Source organism: Mus musculus, chromosome 1 (assembly GCF_000001635.26).
Source record: "Mus musculus strain C57BL/6J chromosome 1, GRCm38.p6 C57BL/6J".
NCBI lineage: Eukaryota > Metazoa > Chordata > Mammalia > Rodentia > Muridae > Mus > Mus musculus.
Genome location: NC_000067.6, coordinates 119,031,418 through 119,054,715, shown reverse-complemented (window position 1 = coordinate 119,054,715; position 23,298 = coordinate 119,031,418). Strand labels below are relative to the sequence as shown.

The 23,298-nt window shown below is 49.9% G+C and overlaps 1 protein-coding gene across 2 annotated transcripts in view; it reads left to right on the top strand.

Annotated features, from left to right (window-relative positions):
• The first annotated feature begins 310 nt into the window (after window positions 1-310).
• Window positions 311-23,298, top strand: part of Gli2 (GLI-Kruppel family member GLI2) — a 220,345-nt gene continuing 197,357 nt past the window's right edge. Inside the window, exon 1 of one of the 2 annotated variants that reach the window (XM_030248278.1) lies at window positions 311-676. The gene's annotated coding sequence lies outside the window, so the exon portion shown is untranslated. Of the gene's footprint in view, window positions 677-1,096; window positions 1,415-23,298 lie in introns of those variants that run through there. The other variant, NM_001081125.1, reaches the window with a different exon arrangement.

The window sequence follows — 23,298 nt, the reverse complement described above, 5'->3', positions numbered from 1 at the left end:
CTGCCTGCTTGCTTCTTGGAGTGGACAGTTCTGGACTGTATGGAAAGCCGGGGCTACTTAAGCAAATGCTTTCATGAACAGCCTCATCTACACTTTGGCCTGCAACTTCGGTGAGCCTAATTCTTCCTTCTCCCTCTGATTACTTCCATCTGGCTGCAGCAGCTTCAATGGAGTCTCCGGGATTAAAAAAAAAAGAGAAAAAAAAGAAAAAGAAAAAGAAAAAGAAAGAAAGAAAGAAAGAAAGAAAGAAAGAAAGAAAGAAAGAAAGAAAGAAAGACCCCTCTCACTGCAAAACATAAGCAGCAAGCCTAAGGTTGGCGTCACTTGTCGCCGGCGTGCTCTCAGATGGCGGCGTGAGCGAGCCATGGCGAGGGGCGCCTGGGACCCCGGGCACCTGCACTAGCTGCCCGGGCGACGAGGGCCTGCGTGAATCCAGTCTTGCTTCCCAACCCACGTGTCTTCCTTCTGCTACGGCGCACAGAGGATCCGGGAGTTTTGGGAACAACCAGCGGAGGGCTGAGGGGGTTGGGAAGAAAGGGGGAGTTCAGATATTGAAACCAGCAGTCGCAGCGCCCGAGCTCCGGAGCTCATCTGACTTGAGTTAGCAACCCCCCAACCCGGCGCCTTAGAAAAAGTGTTTGAGACTGGCGTGTGCTCCTGTAGCTGGAACTTTCTGGTAGGGGTGCTTTATTTCCTCCGAACTGGGTTGGAAGAATCTGCGATAGTCCCAGCTCTTCTCCTCCAGAGTGGCGTCTGGGTCGTCACCCCCCACCCCCACTCCCTAACTCCTGGGTTCTCTGGTCCCCCGCTGGAACTTTCCGAAGGGGTGCTTTCCTTGCTGGAGCTGAGGTGGGGGAGAGTCTGTGTTCGCCCGCTGGCAATCCCCCTCCAGGGTGGTGTCCCCCCACCCCCAGCCTCAGAGGCAGGGTGCACGCGGCGGGGCGGGCAAGCTAAGGACGCGACGATCAGGGTTTGCCCAAGCTCAGCGCGCGGGGGCGCTGCGCCATCCCAGAGACGCTGATGGATTGCATGAGTGCCGGCGTTCGCCAGCCGAGGCAGCACGGCTCCGCGGACTTTTTTTCAAACTCCTCTCATCAATGAGACTTCGAGGAGGAGCGGGAGGCGGCGGCGGCGGCTACAGAGGACGCGGAGGAAGGCGAGGAGGAGCCAGAGGAAGGAGCACGGGTCGTGCGTAGCATCGCAGCCGCCCGGAGCTGCTGGCCTGGTGTCCTTAGGGACTGCCCGAGTCCCCCGCCCGCCTTGGTCCCCTCCTCTGCCTGGCCAGCCCCGCCCCGGCAGCCGGAGCCCCCGCACTCGGCAGCCCCACTCCAGCCAAGTTGGGATGGGGCCCTGCAACCACTGCCCGGCGCCCGAGAGGCCACCTGCATGCTAGAGGCAAACTTTTGTCTCCTCGGTAAAGTTGCATTGGCCTTCCCACCCTTCCTTTTTTCTTTTCTTTCTTTCTTTCTTTTTTTTTTTTTCCTCCCCTTACTCTTGGTGGCGAAGCACTTCCTAGCCTGGCCAGCTTCGGCTGAGATGCTGTGGCGGTCTTGGAGTGTCTCTCATCCGTTTACCGGAATCGAGATCGTGACACTGATTTTAGGGGGGCCGGCTAAAGAAGGCAACCCTGATTAGTGCCCTGGTCCAGCAGCGGCAGGGCTTAAGGAGGATCTTGGGGATCAGAACTCGTGGCCGGGGTCGATTTTATTACCACAGCCCTCCACTTGAGGGGAAGTGCTTCTTGTTCTTGGGTTGCTCGGGTAGGCCGGTCTTTGACCGGTGGTACCGCTTGGAGCCTGGAACTGTTTGGGGGCGACGTGGGGGCTGGGGTGCGCCGAAGCTCCCTTAGATGGGCAGCTGGGAGCGCGCCTGTGGGACTGTGCGGTGTGCTGCAACCGCCGCCGGCCACTTGGAAACTTGCAACTCTACTTCTCCGCGCTGCGAGTCCGCGTCCAGGAGCCAGTCTTTTCTTTCTTCCTTCTTTCCCTCTCGTTGAACCCTGTTGCCCCTTCCCTCCGCCGCCAGTCTCTGGACCTCGGTTCTGGCTTCCTTACCTTTCTCTCTTATCCTAGGTCTCCAGATCCCCTTGACTTCCAGAATGGATCCACGCGTAATCCTTCGCCGAGGGATCGGTTCCCCCTACTCCTCGCTTTCATCCTAGCCCCCACTTAACACCCCCCAAGCAATCTCTCAACAAGTATATTTGCTGAGGAATTTGAAAAATCCACTACTGCAACTTGATCTGTGTGTGATGGATGAGGAGCGGCGCGGACAGAGTTGGGCGCCAATCCTATTAAGGGTTTAGAGAGAGGGGAGCGTTTTTTTTCCTCCGGGATTGGGGGTGGGGGGAGGGACCGTGTGCTTGAGTGAGTTCGAGAGGGCTCCCGCCGCGCCGGGAGCTGGAAGTCCACCCAACTGGGCTCCTTTTCAGCCCGGCAGCAATTGCTCTCATTTCCTAGGAAACCTGACTTTTAGAGCTTGAGGACACTAAGGATGGAGCCCTTGCGCTTCACCTCGAGTGACCTGGCTACAGAGACGCAAGGAGTTTGTGGGGATCCCCCAGGGCGCCTCTCCTTCCAGGCTTTGTGTGTGTGTCTGTGTGTGTAACTGTCCTGTGATTCCCAGAGCCGATCCCAGTTGGAGCAGGGGTAGGAGAGACTTCTCTTGGTAGTCTCATCCTTCAGAGACTGGGAAGGGATGGGTTCTGTACCTCTCTGTTCCCCAGCTGGGGCATCCTTCATCTTGCTGTTCGGTGGCCGCACGATGTCCTGGGCCCCTTGCCCCTCCGCCCTCGCTGGGCGTGTAAAGGTTTAATCCCCACAGCTTCAGATAAAGGGAACAGTTGTAAAACGCTCATATGCTGTTTGCAGACGAGGCTCTGGGGGATGTTGGAGAATTTGAAAGTAAACGTTTCCCTCGCAAGCGGCATAAAATAGTGTTTAAACAAATATTGTATTGGCATGCTCCGGGGGCTCGGTGCCAAAAAAGAAAAGTAAATAAACGGTGAAATCCAAAATATACAGCACGGGGGGGATAGCGGGCAGAATAGGCGGGCTTGTCACAAGTCTCCCTGATGTTATCTGTTTGTTCTAGCCACCTCTCCTTCGAGCCCCCTCCCCGCCCATTTCCTCACCTTGGCTGCGGTTTCCCTTTTTGAGTAGGCTTCCGTGTGTCTGGGGGACTAGCCCCTTCAATGGCTCAGTTGGTCTGGAATTGGGGAGGGAATACATTGTGTTCCTACCTGGATTGGTCTCCCCCAAGTAGGAGGAAACATTCCTGATGCTTACTCGCTTTGAGTTTTGAGGCTCTTGCTTTCTCCCAGCTTCTGTTCTATCCTGGGCACTAATCCCAGAATGTCTAATCTAAACCACGCAGACCCCTCCTGCTAAAGGCTTCACTCCTAGAGTCTCTACATCTTGCTTTCCCTTTCTCCAACCAGCTCCTTCTCTCTAGAGGGTTCCAAGAGTTGGGTATGGCCTCTTCAGGATACAGTTTCTACTCAGACGCTGCCTGCTGTATGGAAAGCTCACCTGATGAGTTTTAACATTAATTATGTTTAGGGAGACTTAGGATGCCCCCAAATGTCATGAGGTATTTCCTGATTCTAGGGGGCTTAGAGTCACAACACACAGAAGAAGGTTCTGTGTACTGTGCCCTGTAGGAGATCTGCTCTTGTCTTTGTCCTGTATCTGTGGGAGAGGCCGATGGGAAGCAAGTATCTTCCCACCCAGGGCTGGACTCCTCCATGAACGAACTGGGACTGGGATTGATAGATCTGTTTCTGTGCTTAGGTGGGAACTGAGATGGTGGAAATATGCACAGAATTCAGACTCACTGAGGTCTTCTCCCAAATTCAAGCCGGGCTTGCTTGGAAGGAGGACCACCTTGAAGTGTATATGGAGTTAGCTTCACTTTCTCAGGATGTTCCTTGGGCCTTGCAGGCTTGGAAGAACATTGAGCACTGAGCAATCAAAGAGGGTGTGCTTTTGAGTTGCATAATTGTAAGAGGGTGTGTTTGTGTGTGTGTGTGTGTGTGTGTGTGTGTGTGTGTGTGTGGTTACTGGTCACAGGCTCATTTCCTAGCTGCTGTGGGGGTCTCAGGGGCTGTGTTCTGTAGCTGGCTTGTTTGCACTGCAGCCTGAAAAATACACAAATACTTCACTCTTTTTTTGTACTTCTACAAGAGCCCTGTACACAGTGCAGCCCCTGGGGCTGGATTAGTGAATCCGGGACAGTCTGCAAGCAGGCAGACAAAATTGGATATTTGCCTACACTAAGTACTCTTCTTCCCTCAGCATTCCACTCCCGGAAAACTTCAGTGCCCAGACACTAGCAGTTCCCTTTAAATGAGACCATGAGGTTGTTGTATGCACTGTGAATGCGGCTGTGACCCCTCACACCCAGCTGGCTTGTTAAAGCTCAAAAACAGAGTCCTAAAACCTTGTGGGTGCAGCTGGCCTTCGCTGGTGCAAACCGCAGGGAACAAGGTGGGGCTGCTTTCCCTGTGTCTTTAGGCGGGGGTCTTGGGTGGGAGGTCTACCTGTAGCCTGTTAACTGGCACATCAGGGGCCAGAGGCCAGGTGGACTTCACTGTGGACAGCTGCAGCTGCTGGGCCAGGGCCCATTGAAAGGGAACCCCAGGGAAGCAACTCCCTCCTTTCTTCTTTTCACTAAGCATCAGAGGCATGGACATGTGAGGAATGCCAACTAAAGACTGTGTTCTCAGATTCTAGAACACCAGGAGGGGTAGAGTCGGTGACTGGGTCGGCAGCCAGGCTACCCAGATACTTAGTGCCCAGCGTGCTCTCATTTTTAAAGAACTTAGGGGAAGAGAATAAGTACTCTGGTGTCCTTTGCTGATAGGTATGGACTGAGGTTAGCAGCAGTGGCTGTCAGCTGACCGATAGGATCTTAGAGTAAAGAAGACCACCTTCTCTATGATTCTGTGGCTTTCAAGTAAACACAGCTCCATCCATACTCAGCACTTGTCTTTTTTTTTTTTTTTTCCAAATCTGAAGGCTTGTGGAAAATGTAAAGGACTTAGAAAATGAAAACTTTGGCCATTGTTTTTAGATTTTTGAGGGTGACAAAAGTGTCACTTTTAAAACACACATTTTAAATCCTGGGAAAACCCAGGGAGATGACCTCTCTCTCGGAGAGGCTTACTGTCCTGAATCCTTCCAACAACTGAAGAAGTCTTGTTTCTACTTAGGTTTTCCTTCTGGCTTGTTACGTATCATACATGAGCTGGGAAATAACTCTTTCAAGATGTGACCAGACAGGACCCATTAATTTTTTTTTTCTTTTTTCGGGACTTGGGTTTAAATAGAACGAATCAACGTGGGTTTCTTTCTTTCTTTCTTTCTTTCTTTCTTCCTTTCTTTCGTGTGTGTTTCACATGTGTGTCTTTTAAAAAGGCAGGTTGTTTCTGGACAGTGTGTTTTAACTGAGTGCTGGGTTTCAACATTAGCATAAGAAAACCACTTTTAGTGCTTTGGCTTTTGTGTTGAATGAGGAGTTGGTACTAACGGGAGGCACGCTGAGAAGGGTGATGGCCCATTGAGATTCTTGCGGCAGTCCCTGCTCCTTTGCTGCCTGCGGATCTGGGATCAGATAACACTTTTATCTTGCCTTTTCCCAATTCTCTGCCCTTTTTGGTTCGGGCACTTTTGTCCGAGTTTATTGACTGCTTTCGTCTCTGCGAATCTGTGGAAAATTTAATGAACCTCAAACCAGCAAATGAAATAAAGAGAACTTTTTAATTTATCAGCCCGGGGCTAGGATTGAATCGCCTCTTTGGGTGCAGAGGGTCCCAGTCCTCCAGTGAGAGAACTCAGGAAGGCCAGAGGGTGGTCCCTATACAGACTGGATTCCCACTCAAGGGAACGTAAAACCCGGGGTCTCAGAGGCCGGTGGCCAGTCTTGCTGCAGCCCCCCAGCCTTTTCCTCCAGGATCCAGGCTCTGAGGGGTTGGCATGGGTGGAGGAGAGACAGTTGCACAGCCTGTCTCTGCCCTCTGCTTTCCCTGGGACACAGTTAAGTATCTCCCTACCTCTAGACCTGGCTTTCACCCTGTAATTAGGCAAAGCCCCGGGTGTGATTAAAGCTGCTGACTTGGCAGGGCTTGGAGTCCTTTTTCTGTATGAGGGTGAACTCTTGCTCTTTCCTCGTCTTACTCGGCCCTCATACTTCTGGGTTGCTGGGTGTCTCACTTATTCTTTCTTCCCGGTTTATCCCTCTCTCTCCCTCCCTCCCTCCCTCCCTCCCTCCCTCCCTCCCTCCCTCCCTCCTTTCAATCTCTTCTGTCCTTTTCTCCCCTTCCTAACTTCCTCTCTCTTTTCCCCATCGTTCCTTTTCTTCTTCTTGTCTCCACTTTCTTCTCCCCTGCCCCCCTTCCCATACCCTCTTCATCCCTCCTTTCCTCCCCTGCTCCTCTTTGTCTCTCCCTCCTCCGCCCCACCCCCGCCCGTCTGCCCCGCCCCATCCCTTCCCGCCCCGCCCCTCCGAGGTTCCGCCGTCCCGGTGGGGCCGCGCAGGCCGCGTGTCCGGGCGGCGCCAAGCGCGCCCGGTCCCGGGAACATTCCGTGCCCGAGCGCCCGCGGCCTCCCACCTGCGCGCCCGCCCGCTCCGCGCGCGCAAACAATGGCCACATTGTTGCGGCGGATGGCGGGAGCCGCCCGGGACCCTGCTCGTGGCCCTGCTCGTGGCTGGGAAGGAAGAAGGCCAGAGGGCCAAGTCCTGGCGCCCGCCTGGGGCATAGTGCCCACCTGAGCCCGGGGCCGACACGGTGTCCCTAACCTTGGTCTCCTTCCTCATGCCTTCCGCAGATGCTCAAGTTTAGAGAATCGGAGCCTTTGATGAGGGAGGGGGGAGAGAGAGAGATCCGGTTGCTAAACTTTCAGGGGTGTTTGAAACTTTCCTTAAGACATCTGTAGTGTGTAGCTCGCAAGGCCCCAAAGCTAGGAAGAAACGGGCTCTTCTCCTGGCCATGCCCATTCGTCCTGACCTCTCAGCTTGCATAAAAAGATCTTTGAACACTTAGGACAGAATGTTTAAAAGAACATCGTGCAGGGCCTCGCATAGGCCCCTTTCAGCCCCTGCTTAACGCCCTGTCTTTGTGCCTTGGACAATGAAATAAGTCAGGCCGACGTTGGAGCCTCATTTATAAGAAACTGTAAGGGCCGCTCAAGTACACTTGTGCTAAGTTGAATTGATTGAAGTTTAATGGCGGTTAGTGGCGATGAATGGTAATGATTTTCCAGCGTATCTTTGGCATACTTGACATTAATAACTGGAGGGAGGGAGGGAGGGAGGGAGGGAGAGAGAGAGAGAGAGAGAGAGAGAGAGAGAGAGAGAGAGAGGAGGCTAAGTCTGCCTGGAGCCTGCCACACACACACAGGAGGCAGCTGCATTATGCATCTTACTACATGTCAGTCCATTCCTCAGATCCTTTCCCTTCCTGCTAGATTGCAGTTGCTTGAATGATTTACACACAAACACACGCGCGCGCACACATACACACACACCAAAAAATGGTAGAAAGGAGGAAAGAAAAATCTTTCGCCATTGACTGTGTACATCATGTCAGCATAAATTTGAGTTCGGGATTCTTTTTTCTTCAATTCTTACATAAATCAGCTTCTAATATACAGAATGTGATGAGTTTGTTTTAGATGGCATCATGAATTAATGGTATGCAAATCGAAGCTTTGCAGGTGGAATGATTTACTTAATAATTTCAATTTCTAATATTTAGGCTTATTCATTATGCTGGGAGTTTTTTAAAAGGTCCATATATTTTAAACCGAAGATGGGGAGATTAGTATGCAAGTGTTTGCAGTGTAGGCAGAGATGGAGGACTGGAAACAGGGCCTTAACTTGTTACTTTTTTTTTTTTTTTTTGAGAATCTGTAATTGATCAAGCATTAGCCAGGGGAGCTAGGGACCGACCCAGTGTGGTCTAGGGGAAAGACACAGAAACTCACTGGTGTAATATGAAGTGTGGAGTCCAGGAGTGCGGCTACGGTGATGCTGGGCAGAGGGAGCAGGGTTGTGGTGTGGGTGGGTTCAGATGCCTCTGCGGGGCTTTCACTTCAAACTGAAGAGTTGCTCATTAAGTACTTGATTATGAAGTGGCCGTGCTGTGGAACCTGGGGCTGAGGACCACCCAGGCAATTCATGGAATTTCTTTTTTTACACAGGGTGTTTTTCTCGGGGACAAGCGGAGACAGAGAGAAAAGTGGTAGATGGATGGACTTTGTAGAGAGATCAGGTCCAACTGTTTGTGTTGCTCTCAGGAAGAGGAGCTCCAGCCGCACTACCACTGTTTGGTGACTGTGCACATGCTCCTTTCCTCCTTGTTTCCACCCCATACAAGCAACTGAAGGAAGGGGGCTTTGTTTGGTCCACAGTCCATCCAGGCAGAGAAATCACGGTGACCGGGTGGGTGCGGTAACTCAGCACGTGGCACCCACGTGTAGGAAGCAGAGAGCAATGAGTGCTGGTACTAAGCTTGGGGTGTTTTTCTTTAGTCTAGAACTCCACCCCGTGGAAATGATGTCTCCCGCGTTTAGGATGGGCTTTCCTACCTCAGCTACCCTAATCTAGAAAATACTTCACTGACAGGTCCAAAGGCTTGTCTCTAGGGTGATTTTAGATCTTGTGGATAATCGGTGTCAACCATCATATGGTGAAGGGGGAAGGTGTTGGCGAATGCAGCCTGTTTTCCCCAGTAGCCAACATGTCCTGGGCAGTAGGGTCAGGACCCAGAATCAGAGGGAGACAGGGTTGTGGTGGGAGTAACCAGCGTCTGGGAACCTCTGGGGTCTGTGGCAAGGGATTTGCTTTCCCATCATTGATCTCTCCTGCTAGGCAGCTTCAGAATTCAGTGTAGCTATAAGGCATAAGGTTCTCACCCTTCCTAAGGCTGTGACCCTTTGATACAGTTTCTCAGCCCCCAACCATAACATTATACTGTTATGAACTCTAAACATCTGATATCCCCCTGGGGAAAGTGTTGATTAACCCTCAAAGGGGTCAAGACCCACAGGTTGAGAACCTCTGCACTAAGGTATAGTGACTGGTCAAAGGGGTAGGTAGAGTGGTCATGGGTATCCTGATGGCCACTTAGTCAGAGATGGCCCTTTTACACTCCCCTGAAAGCTGAAGGCAGTTTAGGAAGGGCTGACACATAAATATGTCTCAGATCTTTAAAGATGAAGGCAGCATTTTGATTTAAAAAAAAAATCGAGGTCGCAAACATGCAATGACGGGTTGAAGGCCCACCGCTTAGACACTTCCACAGACAGCCCTGGGCTGTGCCTTTGTGATGCATGGTGTGTGTCCAGGCAGGGACAGAATATTTAGGGCTGTCCCTCCTTATCTTCAAGAGATCAAGGAGAGGGGACAGCTCTGATGAGGTTTGAGGGCAAGGTATATGCTCCACGTCTTGTTTATGCCCAGAGAGAGGAAGTCAGCAGATCCACCAAGGCCTCTTAGGTATGCAGATCAGGAATGGAGGGGAGGGGAGAAAGTGAGGTGGATGTTTGTCTAGAGAAGATGAAGTGTGTAATAGACATAATATAGTAGGTTACACTGGGAATAGAGTCTGTTCCTGGGCTCTTTGTACTGGTAAATGTGAGGAGAGACGTGTGATCTGTGTATTTATGCAGAAACCCGTTTATATCAGTAAAGCCGTAAGTGTCGGCTCTCTGTGAATCGGATTGTTTTCTGGTTTTAAGATAAACAAGAGATAGGAGTGGGGCTGGGGAACGTGGCTCAGTTGGTGAAGTATTTGCAACATGAGGTCTTGCGCTTAAAACCCCAGTACCCACAGAAAAGCCAGGCTTGCCCAGGTGTGTCTGTGATCTCAGGTCTGGGGAGGCAGAGACTTGGAGCTTATCGGCCTGCCTGCCTCACCAAGTTGATGAGCTCGATGTTTCAAAAACTAAGGTGGAGGCGATGGCTCAGTGGGTAAAAGTGCCTGCTGCCACTCCTGATGACCTGAGTTTGATCCAGGAGACCCACGTAGTTGAAGAAGGAACTGACTCCTGAAAGCTGTCCTCTGACCTCTGCATTCCTGCCCACATGTACATACTTAGTATATATATATATACACACACAGAGAGACACACACAGACAGACACACACACACAGACACACACGCCAAATACATTCATCATCATCATCACCATAAAATTGAGGAAGTCACTTGCCATTGAGCTCTGGCCTTTTCTTGTATATGTGCAATGTACACTTACATGAGCTTGTACATAACACACACACATGCACACACACACACACACACACACACACACACCTCACAAAGTAAGTGAGTAGCAGCAGAGCTGAGGCTGACTGTCATAGATTGTCTTCAAGTGGGGCTCCTGGGCCACTCAGGTGCGGTTCAGGTGGGAACCATTAAATATGCAGATTCTCAGCCGGGGGCGGGGGGGAGGGGAATCCACTGCATGAGGTTTGCCTCAGTGGGTGCCTTTATTAGGGTGGATGATGGAAGACCAAACTTTGTTTTAAGACAGGGTCTCATATATCTCAGGCTGTCCTCAAACTAAAAACATAGCTAAGATAACCTTGAACTTTTCTGATGCCTCAGCATTACCTTCCAAGAGCTGAGAATTATCGGGGTGTGCTGCATTGCCTGATTTATGCAGTGCTAGAGAAGGAACCCAGGACTTTGGGTAACTTAGTATTCTACCAACTGGGGCTTTATTCCTGGTTATTGTCACTTATTTATTTAAGATTATGATGGCCCTTAGATTCAGGACAGTCCAGGACTCCTTTATCAGGAGATTGGAAGACTTTCACCTGCTTTGTCCACTGTTGCTGGACTGGGTGTAATGGTCAAGCAGATTAAGTGAGGACTGAGTTGTTTCTGGACCAAAATAGCACAGAGAAATGATCTCTAGGGCTTGCAGGATAAAGGCAAGACTGGAAGATCAGTCTGGTACTCAGCATGGTCCATCTGAGGGTTAGGATCCTTAGAATGGTGGCCTTATTGGTCACTGCAGTCCCGATGGCTGTAGAGAGGGGGTGTTCTCATAACTTCATTTCCGTTGCTGCAAATATTCTGATGAAAGTCGACTCGGGAAAAAATGTCTATCTATTTGGATTATAATTTTGAGTTCCAGCCCATTACTGTGGGGAGGTCAAGGAGGTGGGGAACTTGAAACAGTTTGTCACATCACATTACAGTCAAGAGGTGAGAGAAATAAATGCATAGAAGGTGCTTGCTTGCACACTTATCTGTTACCCAGTCACAGAGTTCCTACCTAAGGAATGGTATCATCCACAGTGGGCCTCATCCTCTTACAACAAGTAACAATCAAAACAATTCCCAACAGACATGCCCTCCGGCCACCCGATCTGCATAATTCATCAATTAAGACTTTCTCTCCAAGTGCTTATATGTATGTCAAACTGACAGCTAAAGACTGACCATCACAGAGTTTTAAATACCTGAGGGTCTGCCCATGTGAGCTAGCTTTTGGTTCTCTGACACATAACATAGCTGTGTGTATGCGTATGTGTGTTCCTGAGATTAGCCTTAGCTGCTTCTCTCAGATACTGTCCAATTCACTTTTTGTGATGGGCTTCCTCATCTCATAGCCTGTAGCTTTTCAAGTATGCAAGACTGGCTAGCCAGCAAATCCCAAGGACCCACCTGTCTCATTTCCTTATCACTGGGACTGTAAGCTTGTATCACCCATACATGGCTTTAGATTTTCATTATATTTATCTATTTATTTTGTATGTGTTGGGGGTAGGATGCCATAAATGCCACTGTAAGGATGTGGAGGTCAGAGGACTACTTGTGGGAGTTGGTTATCGTCTTTCACCATTTTGGGAGTGGGGATGTCTCAGGAATCAAACTCAGTTTGGCAGGCTTGGCTACAGTGCCTTTCCTAATGAGCCATCTTGCTTTCTCCACACCCAGATATTTATGTGGGATCCGGAGAAGGAATTCAGGTCCTCATGCTTATAAAGTGAGTACTTTATTGCCTGAGTTACCTCCTCAACCCAAGGAAAAACTATTTATTTGATAGGCTGAATTTGTGATGTACAGGCCAGTCCTCATCCTTGGTCAGGGGGTGGCCATGGGGAGGGCCTAGTGCATCTGAGAGCAGGATTCTCACCTGACTGCGTTTATGGACTATTTATGGAGTTAGGCTCCCCCAAGGGTAGATTTTTAAAGGAGGCAGAGAAACAGACAGGAGGTACAAGCGTTTAAGGTCATCCTTTTCTCTAAAGGGAGTTTGAAGCCAGCCTGGGCTAATGAGACCCTGCCTTAAAACAACAACAAAAAGGGCAGAGGTTTGTATACATATTTCTCCATCTATTCACCCTCCCTCCACCCATTTACCCCTTATCTTCTCCATTTATATATACGATGTGAATTAAAGCTCCAAGGCAAGGCCTGAATGGTTCACTCAAAGCAAATGGTCGGAAGGCTGGAGCCAGGTCTGCTGGACGTGTCTCAGGAGGCATTTTGGCACAGCCGGCTAGGTTGATGGTATCAAATGGTCAGAGACCATGACAAGAGACTATCCAGCCTGAATGTCACTATGTCAAAGTGCTGCTAATGGGGAATCTCTATGGGTGATGGTCACAAGCAGAGCCTGCCGTGGGTGTCCCTGATGACTGACATCCAAGATGCTGCTGTGAGGTAGGTATCTAGGGGTCCCTAGTGACAGCAGGTACAGCTTTTTACATACTCTGTCCTCACCTGTAAGCCGTGTCTTTTCTGTGCCCTGTGTTTGAAATGGTGTGGCCAATGCCATCAAAAGGAGTTCCTTGTGTCATCCATCAGGCAATCAGCTGATACTGGAACATCTGTTAGGTGCCCTGTGCTGATTAAACTTCAGCACCACAAACATCCCTTGCTAGCCTGCTTTAGCATCCAGAAGCTGAAATCCCAGGCTTCTCTAAGTCTAGCAGGGGAGCTGAGCTATGGTGGGAAAGCTAGAGGTATCTAGGGTCATTGTGAAAGGTGACTTTAGGAGACATTGCTCAGTAGGGAATCCCCTACACTGTTGTCCCAGGGAAGCAGAATGGGGTTATTTTACTGGCGACAGACTGGCAAAGTCCCTAGAACATAACAGATTTGGGATGGGTGGTCCCTGGGAGCTCTTAGGTAGGGAAAGCAAGACCTGAGCCTTAGCCAGTGGCTCCTTTTTGCAAATATTTTTAAAAATATCATTACTACTATGTATGTATATATGTATGAATGCATGCATGCATGCATGCATGCATGCATAGTGTGTGTGCTTGTACTCATGCCTTGAAGTGATGATGTGATCAGAGGACTGCTTATAGGAGCTAGTTCTCTCCTCATACTATGTCGGTCCCTAGGATGGAATTCAAGTCAGTCAGGGTAGTAGACAAGCACCTTTACCCACTGAACCATCTTACCCGCAGCCTTATCCTTTGGTTTTTGTTTGTTTGTTTGTTTCTACCATCTCACGATGTAGCCCTAGCTGGTCTGAGACCACTATATAGACCAGATAGGCCTAGAGATTTTCTTGCCTCTGCCAACCATGTGCTGGGATGATGTGTATATGCCATTGTGCTTAGCTGGCAAATGCTTCTTTACCTAATTCAACAGTGGTGCTGAGCAGCTTCTTCCCACAGAGCACCAACCTGGGGCTGTCCAGTAGAGTGGAAGAGAACAAGGATAGCCTGGGCAGAACAGTCCTCAGGGACAGAAGCCGAACAGGAAGTAGCCTTCTGGGGCATGTGTGTGTGCGTGTGTGTGTGTGTGTGGTAGTGGTGGTGGTGGGGATTTGCAACTTGTGATGCACAGGGCATTGCAGATGTGTGATAGCTAGGTGGTAGAGTAGCAATGTCCTGCAAATCTCTGAGAGTAGACCCCTGGCAATATTCATGTGCAATAATTGTTTTTCCTTCAAAACAAGGTTTCTCTGGATAACCCTGGCTGTCCTGGAATTCACTCTGTAGACCAAGTTGACCTCGAACTCACTTAGATCCACCTGCTTCTGCCTCCCGAATGCTGGTATTAAAGTCATGTGCCAACACATCTGGCTTGATATGTGACTAAATTTAAATTAAGCTCCCCATGACCTTTTTATTCTCCCTACCTTGAGTTTGGGCTGGCAGAGTTTGGGTGGGTGGTGGTTTTGATATATTTATTAGAGGCGGTGTCTCATGTAGCCTAGGATGGCCTCATACTTGCGGAGGATGACCCTGAACTTCTCATCTTCCTGCCTCGATCTTCAGAGTGCTGTGGTTCCAGGTTGATGTGGTGCTGGGGTTCAAGCCCAGGCTTTTGTGCTTGCTGGGGAAGCACATTCCCTACTGGGCTAACAGTCCCAGCCTCGAGGTGCTTCAGTTCCCCCTTTTTCTTCTGAGCGGGTCCCTTACAACTGTAGAAAAGAGGGAATTCCTAGCAAATGTGTATGCCAAACCCTGTGTGTAGGTGGGGCTGAGGGGAGGTAGGGAGGGGTTGCCCCTACCTGTTCCTGCGCCTTCCTGGGGAGAGCTCTCCATGATAATCTGTTGGACCAGTTGGAGGGAATGGCTGGTGGGGAAATGGGGTGAAGTTGGTTCTTCAGGAATGGTGTCAGTGTTTTTAGAACAGTGGTAGTTGCCTATACATCATCTGTCCATCTGGCACTCATCCTCTGCCCCTCCCACCTACTCATTCTTCCATCATCAACCTCTTCGTCCTTTGCCCAGCCTCTATCTACTCTTGCATGCATCCACTGTCTACCCATCCATCTATCCTTCCATTCTCCCTCCATCATCCCCTATTTTTCTCCCACTTGCTCATCTCCCACTCACCTTTATGTATCCATCCATTACTCATTCATCTGCCTTTCTACCCATCCACCTGTCCACCCACCTGTCCACCCACCCATCTACCTGTCCATCCACCCACCTATCCACCCACCCATCTACCTGTCCATCCACCTGTCCATCCACCCACCTGTCCATCCACCCACCCACCCATCCATCTACCCATCCATCCACTCATCCATCCACTCATCTACCATCCATCTATCCATCATCTATCCATCCATCCATCCATCATCCACCATCCATCCATCTGTCCATCCACCCATCCATCTATCCATCCACCCACCTGTCCATCCATCTACCCATCTATCCATCATCCATCCATCCATCCATCCATCCATCTACCCACTAATCCATCCATCCACCCACTCATCCATCCACTCATCCATCATCCATCCATCATCTACCATCCACCTATCCACCTACCTATCCACCTATCCACCCACCTGTCCATCCACCCACCAGTCCATCCACCCCCACCCATCCATCTACCCATCCATCCACTCATCCATCCACTCATCCATCATCCATCCATCATCTACCATTCATCTATCCATCCATCCATCCATCCATCTATCCATCCATCCATCATCCACCATCCATCCATCTGTCCATCCACCCATCCATCCATCTATCATCCACCATCCATCACTTCCTCCATCTACCCATCCATTCACCCATCCACTCTTCCATCCTTCCATTCTCCATCCAGCCTTCCGTAATCCACCCATCATCCTTGCTTCCATTATCCATCTATTTTTTTATTTATCCGTCCTTGCATTCTGCCTCCATTCTTTAGTCATCCACTTTTGATGATAGGGAATGGCCTTTTGTGTTGATGCTCAGTGTGCCCTCTTTTCCCCACTAATGAAGCCAACACTCACTTCTTCTGTGGAGTCCTCCTATTTTAGCCCTAGGCTTTCAAGCTCCACTGAGGTTTCCTTACTTAAGAGCACGAATTAATGTTGTCTTTTTATAATCTGTTTATTTGTACTTAGTGTTTGATAAGTGTGTGTGTGTGTGTGTGTGTGTGTGTGTGTGTGTGAAGAGGGAATATTTTTCAATGAGGGAAATGGTTATGCATTTCCTTTGGTGTTTGTCTTAAGAAATCCAAGCTAACCAGGCAGAATCCAGGTTGGCTTTCTTGATCTGGGAGAGCGAGCCACTATGACTAATGATTGATTTTTAGTGTTGTAATTTTCATCATCTAAGCATGTGCTACAGTTTGTTGGGCCCCCCACACAGTCAGTATGGGATGGGAAGCAGCTGTTTGGATTCCATTGTGATGGGCAGAAGAAACTAGAGTTGGAGACTGGTTTTGCATTTGAGCCACTAGTTACAGGCAGGCCACTGTCCCTCTTTGATCCTCTTGTGGTTTGTTTCATAGAGCAATTCCTCTCTCTCTCTCTCTCTCTCTCTCTCTCTCTCTCTCTCTCTTTCTCTCTCTCTGCCACATGTATTTATTTATTTTGTTGTGTATCAGTATGTAGGAACATCTATTCTATGAAACACCATGAAGGTCTGGGCATCTAACTCAGATCCTCAGAGTTGGTGCCAGCACCTTTACCTGTTGTGCCACCTCTCCAGCCCATCTCTGTCACTCTTTAAGTTGTCACATTTGATGCCTGGATTTCTCTGTCTGTGATTAGAAAGGGTTGTGCTCATTGAATCTCATTTTACCTTGCCTTTGGTTACCTGATGGAAAGTGCCACGCCCTTGGATGCTAAGCACTTCCAGGATGGAAGTCACCTTGGAGATCTGGCTGGTCATAGGCCATGTATGGAATGCGTTCTGGTGCCTGGTTGTGAGCCTGTGGATTTTACACATGCCACTGGGTCTTTGTGGTATTGATGGCTTCGCTCAAGTTCCAAAACATAAAATGTCAGTGCATAACTCCCTCCTTCTCTGGGGTTCAGCTCTGCCATATTCTTCTGGGGAAGAGGTGGGGCAGGGGGCGGAGACAAGAGAGTGGAGGGATGAAGTCAGTAGAAGGGTACAGCTTGATCTGGGCAGGGAAGATTCCAGCAATCCAGAATGTGGTTCTGTGGTCACAGTTAGTCAAGTTCCTTTACTGCTTGCTCCAAGAGGAAGCCCACCCACTTGTCCCTGCTGTGGTCACTGGCTCTCTGAAGAGAGGCTATAAGCATTTCCTTTGAGCTTCCCCTGACTGTCCCCCCTAGACTAGGCTACAACATGGTCAAGTCTATGAGTACCCTCTCGTCCAGTGACTTCACCGAAAGGGATTGTCCAGATAGGACGGGTGCTTCAGCTGGGACATGCCACTGTGGGTGGGTTTGGCTCAGAGCAGGCCCTGCAGACAGATTATGAAGCAAAACAAGGGCACCTGGAGGGCTGGCATTGTCATTTTGTTGGTGGAACGCTTGCTTATCATGCAGAAAGCCCTAGGTTCAGTCCCAAGCTCCACATAAGCCAGTGGAGGTGACTCACACTTGGAGGCAGAGGCAGGAGGATCAGAAATTTGAGATCAAGCTGGGGAGATCACTTGCAAGTATGAGGACCTGAGTTCAAATCCCCAGTATCCAAAAAGTTGGGCATGGCCATGTGCACACATCCCATACTTATACACCCCACATCTCCCCTCCCCACACAAGGAAGCTTTTCGTTGGTGATGAGACAGTCTCTCTATTATGTAGTTCTGGCTGCCTGAAACTTGATACGTAGACCAGGCTGGCCTCAAACTCACAGAGATCCACTTGCCTCGATGTCCCTAGTTCTGGGACTAAAGGCGTGTGCCATCATGCCTGGTCCACAAAAGAACCTTAGTACCATTTTTTTTTTTAATTTTAGAGTTCACCATTTTTCTCAGCTATATAGAAGTTTGAGGTCAGTGCGGGCTACCATGAGACCCTGTCTTAGCCTTTCTCAAACGAGACGAACAAACAGGGATGAGTGTGGCTCCGTCTCACAGAGGGTATGAAAGAGTTAATATGTGTCAAGTGCCCGGTGCATAGTAAACCTATACATCTTGGTGATTGTTATTTAGAAGGCAGCCTGAGTAGGCCTGGGGCCTCTGGCAGCCGTATCATATGGGTGGCGCACTTAAACTACACTTAGTTAAGGGCAATCCTCACTCTCCAGGGCTTGAGCTGCTAGTGCACACCATGCTTCCTGCCTTCCTGGGCCTTCAGAGCTCAGTTGCTGCTAAAAGTTATCTTGGCAGTGAGTGGAGCCGCCCTTACCGCACCTACACCAGAATGCTGTGTGCCTTTCTTTCTCTCCAGGAGAGGGTCAAGCCTTGGCAGGCAGGATTTCTTCTTTCCCCGATTTACTTTCTTTCCTACCTGCTTCCCCTCTTTTGAGACAAGGTATCTAAGGATTTCTCTTGCTGTGATAAAAACACCATGACCGTAAGCAACCTGGGGAGAAAAGGGTTTTTAGTTCATCTTACAGCTCGCAGTCCACCATCCAGGGAAGTCAGGATAGGAACTCAAAGCAGGAACCCGGAGGCAGGAACTGATGCAGAGGCCATGGAGGAGAGCTGTTTACTGGCTTATAAGCCAGGACCACCAACCAGCCCAGGGATGTTCCCACCCACAATGGGCTAGACCCTCCCACATCAATCACTAAACAAGAAGATGTCTACTGGACTTGCCCATGGGGCCAATCTGTTTGTAACACTTTCTCAATTAAGGTTCTTTCTTCCAAAATGACTCTTACGTTGTGTCAATACGACCTAAAACTAGTCAGCACACAAGCTCTCATGTGGCCCAGGCTGGCCTCAAACTAATACGAAACAGACAATGGCCTTTAGCTGGAGATCCTCGCCTGCCTCCGCCTTTTGAGAGCAGGGCTCGCAGGCATGTGACACTGCCTGATTTCTGCTGTGCTGGAGCTGCGACTCAGGGCCTCGTGCATGGTCAGCAGGCTCACTCTCTGTTGAGCCACCCCCATGGCCTCCTTTACTGTTCATGCTCCAATTGTTTTTTCAATACTTTACGTTGGTCTGTTTTGTGTGTGTGCATGTGAGTACATACTTGCCGTAGCATGCACGGGAAGAAGGTCAGAGGACAACTTGGGGAAGTCAGTTCTCTTCTGCCATGTGGGTCTCTGTGGTCAAACTCATCTTGGTGACAAGTGCCTTTACGTGCTGAGCCATCTCTCCAGACCCTGGGCTGCTTTGAAGATTTTCTGTGTTTCTAGTTTTCAAACTGATTTTGTGGGGGAGGGGCAAAAGTGGCAATTATTCTCCCTAGTTCTTCCTTCTCCCCTCCTGCTGTGCTGGGGACTCAGTTACGTGTGTGTTGGAGAGTGTCCCATCTCTTTCATAGTAGACGGGCAGAAGCTCCTGTCATCCCTAAGCGTTCACATCCACCACAGGTCACCCCGGGTCCAGCTCTGAAAGTCTGACAGGTCTTCTTACGTCTCCTGAGTTCCCTCTTAAGTTCTGGAACATGTGGTTTGCATGTGGTTAGCACAGCTTCACATTCTTGTCAGCTCCCGTTAACAGCTGTGTCTTCTCTGGCTCAGGGATGGTTTACGTATTTCTTTATTCAGTATAGATTACATTTTCCTGCCGCCTTTTGGTGAGGAGCCCATGCCGGAGAATCTTGGTAGATTCTTGATGCTGTAATTTTCTGCTATTAATTGGTTAACTTTTTTTTTGCTTTCCTGAAAATTTTATGTTTTCTCTGAGATGTGGTTAATTTGCTGGGGAGGGAAGGTTAATCTTTTTTTTTGGGGGGGGGGATAGGGGAGAGCAGGGTCTCTTGTGGCCCAGGCCGATCCTTAGCTATGTAGCCGAGGATCACCGAGGATCATCTTTAACGTGTGATCCCTGCCAAGTGCCGGTATGACAAGTGTGAGTCGCCATGCCTGATTTATGTGGCGCTGAGGATTGAACCCAGGGCTTCCTGAGTGTGAGGCAGGCCCCCTACCTCCTACCTGTACCTCCAGCTCAAAAGTTTCATCTCTGAAGTTGTGTTAATTGGGATGGGGGTGGGAGCTGCTTACAGGTATTGATTCTTTGCATCCAGGCATACTGCTTCTGAGCTCTGTGCTTTCTGAGGCCTGGCTGGTGGGTCTAAGCACCCGTCCTTAAGTGTGTGTCAAGCACCATTCTCTGGCAGCCTTCAGCCTGCTTCCTTCTCGGTACCCTGGGAAGAATAGAACCTAATTGAGTATATTCTACAGGGTCTCAAGACCCTCACATCTCCTCTGTGATACCAGCTTGAATCTCCCCTCTCTGAAGTTGTCATGCAAACTCTGGCATCCGTGGGACTCTTTAGGTGCTTACTGTCTCCTCCACCCAGCAATCTGCTGATCTGCTTGGTCTGCACTAGAACTGCAAACTCTTTCCAGACAGTAAGCTGGGCCTCCTCGTAGGGCTCACCTCCCTTCACTGCCTGGCGTGCTTTAAATGTTTTGTCTGGTTTTTTGGTGGTTTCGGGTGGGAGCCTAAATCTGGTCCCTGTTATTCCATCTCGGCCAGCAGCGGGACATTTAATTTGCATTTTTTCTCACGAGGAGAGCTGTTCCCATTTTAAACAGTGGAAAGTATTCCACGGTCCTGCGGTCCTCACCCCTGAGTGTATCTGTGGAGGGTGTGAGGTGCTTACAGCTGGGAGGGCCAGGGACACCTCACCTCCGTCCCTGAAGCAGAGGCCTCAGAGAACATGTGTGGGCTGGAGATTCGTGTTTTGCCCCGAGTACCACAGGCAACCTCAGCAGCTTGTCCAAGGGCTGTGTGCACAGCTGAGCGTGGGAGCCTCCTCAGAACTACAAAACCCCAGAGTGCTTGGGCTTGCCAGTGAAGGCACTGGTTCAAGATGTTGTCATGGGGAGAAAGGGGAAAGAGGAAGTGGGAAGGGCCTGGTGTGAATGGTGCTGGCTGGGAGGCCTGGCTTGCTCCCCCTGACTGGGCCTCTCAGGCCTGGCTGCAAGACCCTGGGCTTTGTCTCTTCCTTCCCTGTGACAGAGAGCTGGGGCCTAGGCACAGATGTTGTGCTTGAGACCCTCGCCTGCCTAGAAGCTCAGGAGAGAGGAAGCAGTGCTCTCTGGAATGTCTGCATTCAGCTGTGGAGATGGAAAATATCTGCTCAGCCTGTGGCCTTGAGATGGATGGCTGAAGAGACTGTAAATCATCTGTAGTCTGGGAGAGCTGCCTGTGGCCCTCTGTGGCCTGAAGAGAGGGCTGTGGGTGGGCCCTGGGGAGCCCACTGTCCAAATGCCAGGCTAGGAGCCGGAAACTCAGAGAGCCAGAGTGAGGGTCAGTGGGCTCTGGGGACCTGCATCTCCAGAGCTCTGGTTGGCTGCAAGGGAAATGGAGTTGGGATAATTTGTCTGGAGATGTCCAGGCTGACCCAAGACTGAAGGCCAGCTGGCCTGCCCTCCTCACCCAGAGAAAAGGAGAGGCAAGGAGAGGCTGGGGACTGAGCCAGCACTACTCTGCTTAATTGTGTGTATGTGTGCGAGCCTGCATGTGCGTGTGTATATGTGTATATGTGTGAGTGGTGTGTGTGTGTGTGTGTGTGTGTGTATACAGGTACATGGGTACAAGATGTGTTGTGTATGGCAGATGGCAGCCTCGGGCAAGGAGTTTTGCCTTCTATTTTAAACACACTCTTGTGTGCCCCTGTGTGTGTGTGTGCAGGCATGGAGAGACACAGCATACCTGTGGAGGTCAGAGGCTCACTTGTAGGAGTCTAGTTAGCCTGTGGGCTTTGGGGCATTCTCCCATCTCACCCCCACTCTGTAGGAGCATGGGGATTACAGAGCAAGGCTACTTCACCTGAAATCCTAACATACAGGTCAGCATACTTGTGCTGTAAGGCCTTTACCCACTGATGCCTCTCCCAGCCCCTCCAAGCCCCAAGGTTTTGTCATCAAGAGGTCTGGTTTTTTTCTTCCCATACTCTCTGACTGTCTCTTTTCCAAGGTTATCCTAAGGGATGATTGCATACTCATGCATTTGAACGAAAGAGGTGTGTGTGTGTGTGTGTGTGTGTGTGTGTGTGTGTGTGTGTGCGTGCACATGTATGTGTGGTGTGCTCTCTGGGTGGGTGAGGAGAGCATCAGGTGTCCTGTGCTGTCACTCTCAGCCTATTCCTTTGACACAGTCTCTCACTGAATCTGGAGCAGGCAAGTCCCAGCAATCCATCTGGACTCCCTGTACCACACACACACACACACACACACACACACACACACACACTGGGGTTACAGGCAAACCTGCTTGTTTTGATAGATTCTGGGGACTCACGCTTGTAGCGAGCACACTTAACCACTGAGCCATCTCCCTAGACCTTCCTATGTCTAATACTGCATGAATTTTCTCAGTGTCCTACTACATATAGCTGGTAGTTTTCTCTCTGCTTGTAGAAGCATGTGTATGAGGTCATGTGATCCTAAGGACAGCCCAGAGCTGGACAGTCCAGTCTATGTCCCCAGTTGAGAGACCCTGAAGAACATTACATGTTCCAGGGACTTTAGTCAGAGGCTTCTGTAGTTAGACACCGTACAGAGAGCAAAGGGCTGTGCCTGAGCAGGTGTTGTCCCCGGCTCTGGCACTTGGGGCAGCACCTGTTGCAGCAGAGATGGTTTAGCTGTGCGACCTTGGGCAAGGTCTTTGTTATCTCTGTCCTATGAAAGGGGCGTGCCACCTGGTACTAGAACCTGTCCCAACCTTAGACCTTCTTAGAGGTTCGTTCACTCTGGGATTGAGTCCTTCTTGGGTGCCAATTCCAAGATGCAGTGAGTGAGATGCAGACAGTGAGCACTGAAATGTCTGAGCCTACCCACTGGGCATCGGACTGTTTTTAGGGTGTGCCTGGAGATCAGGTCATCTCTGATTTCCTGAGGCTGTGTTAAGAGTCTGAGGTGACTTTCCTTTACTTGTGCATGAAGGTCTAGTTGCAGGGTTATGCAGGAGTGGTGACCACATTTTAATTGTCACCTGATGATGTAGCTGGAGATAGGGCTTAGCTGGTGTTTGCCGAGCATGCATGAAGCCCTGGGTTCCATCCCCAGAACTGAATGTACAGTTCAGTGGTGGGGCTCACCAGTAACACCAGCAGGATGGTAGATGCAGGAGGAGCAGGAATCCAACATTCTCTGTGGCTACATAGAGAAGCTGAGGCCAGCCTGGGCTACTGGAGACTTCTTTTTAATTTTTTTTAATGGGTCATGCCTCTTACTTTACTGATTCTAGAGTACATGGCTCTTCTTTTTAATTTTTTATTTCAAATCATTATCTGAGCTCCTTGGGTACTAGTCTCCTTGAGACCCCTCTAAGCAGACCAGCCACAGAGCACCTTCTGTCTGTCTAGCTCCCCAATTATTGTTGCTGGACCCCTGTGGTCAACCTATTCCTCACCAAGCTCCACCATCTCTTTTTATTCCCCCCTTCTTCCCAAAGTTCCGTGTCTTCTTTCTTGCAAAAACCAAACCAAAACTTGCTGCTGGAATGTTGCCTCTTCATTCCTGTCTGTTAGGCATGCCTTCCCCAGC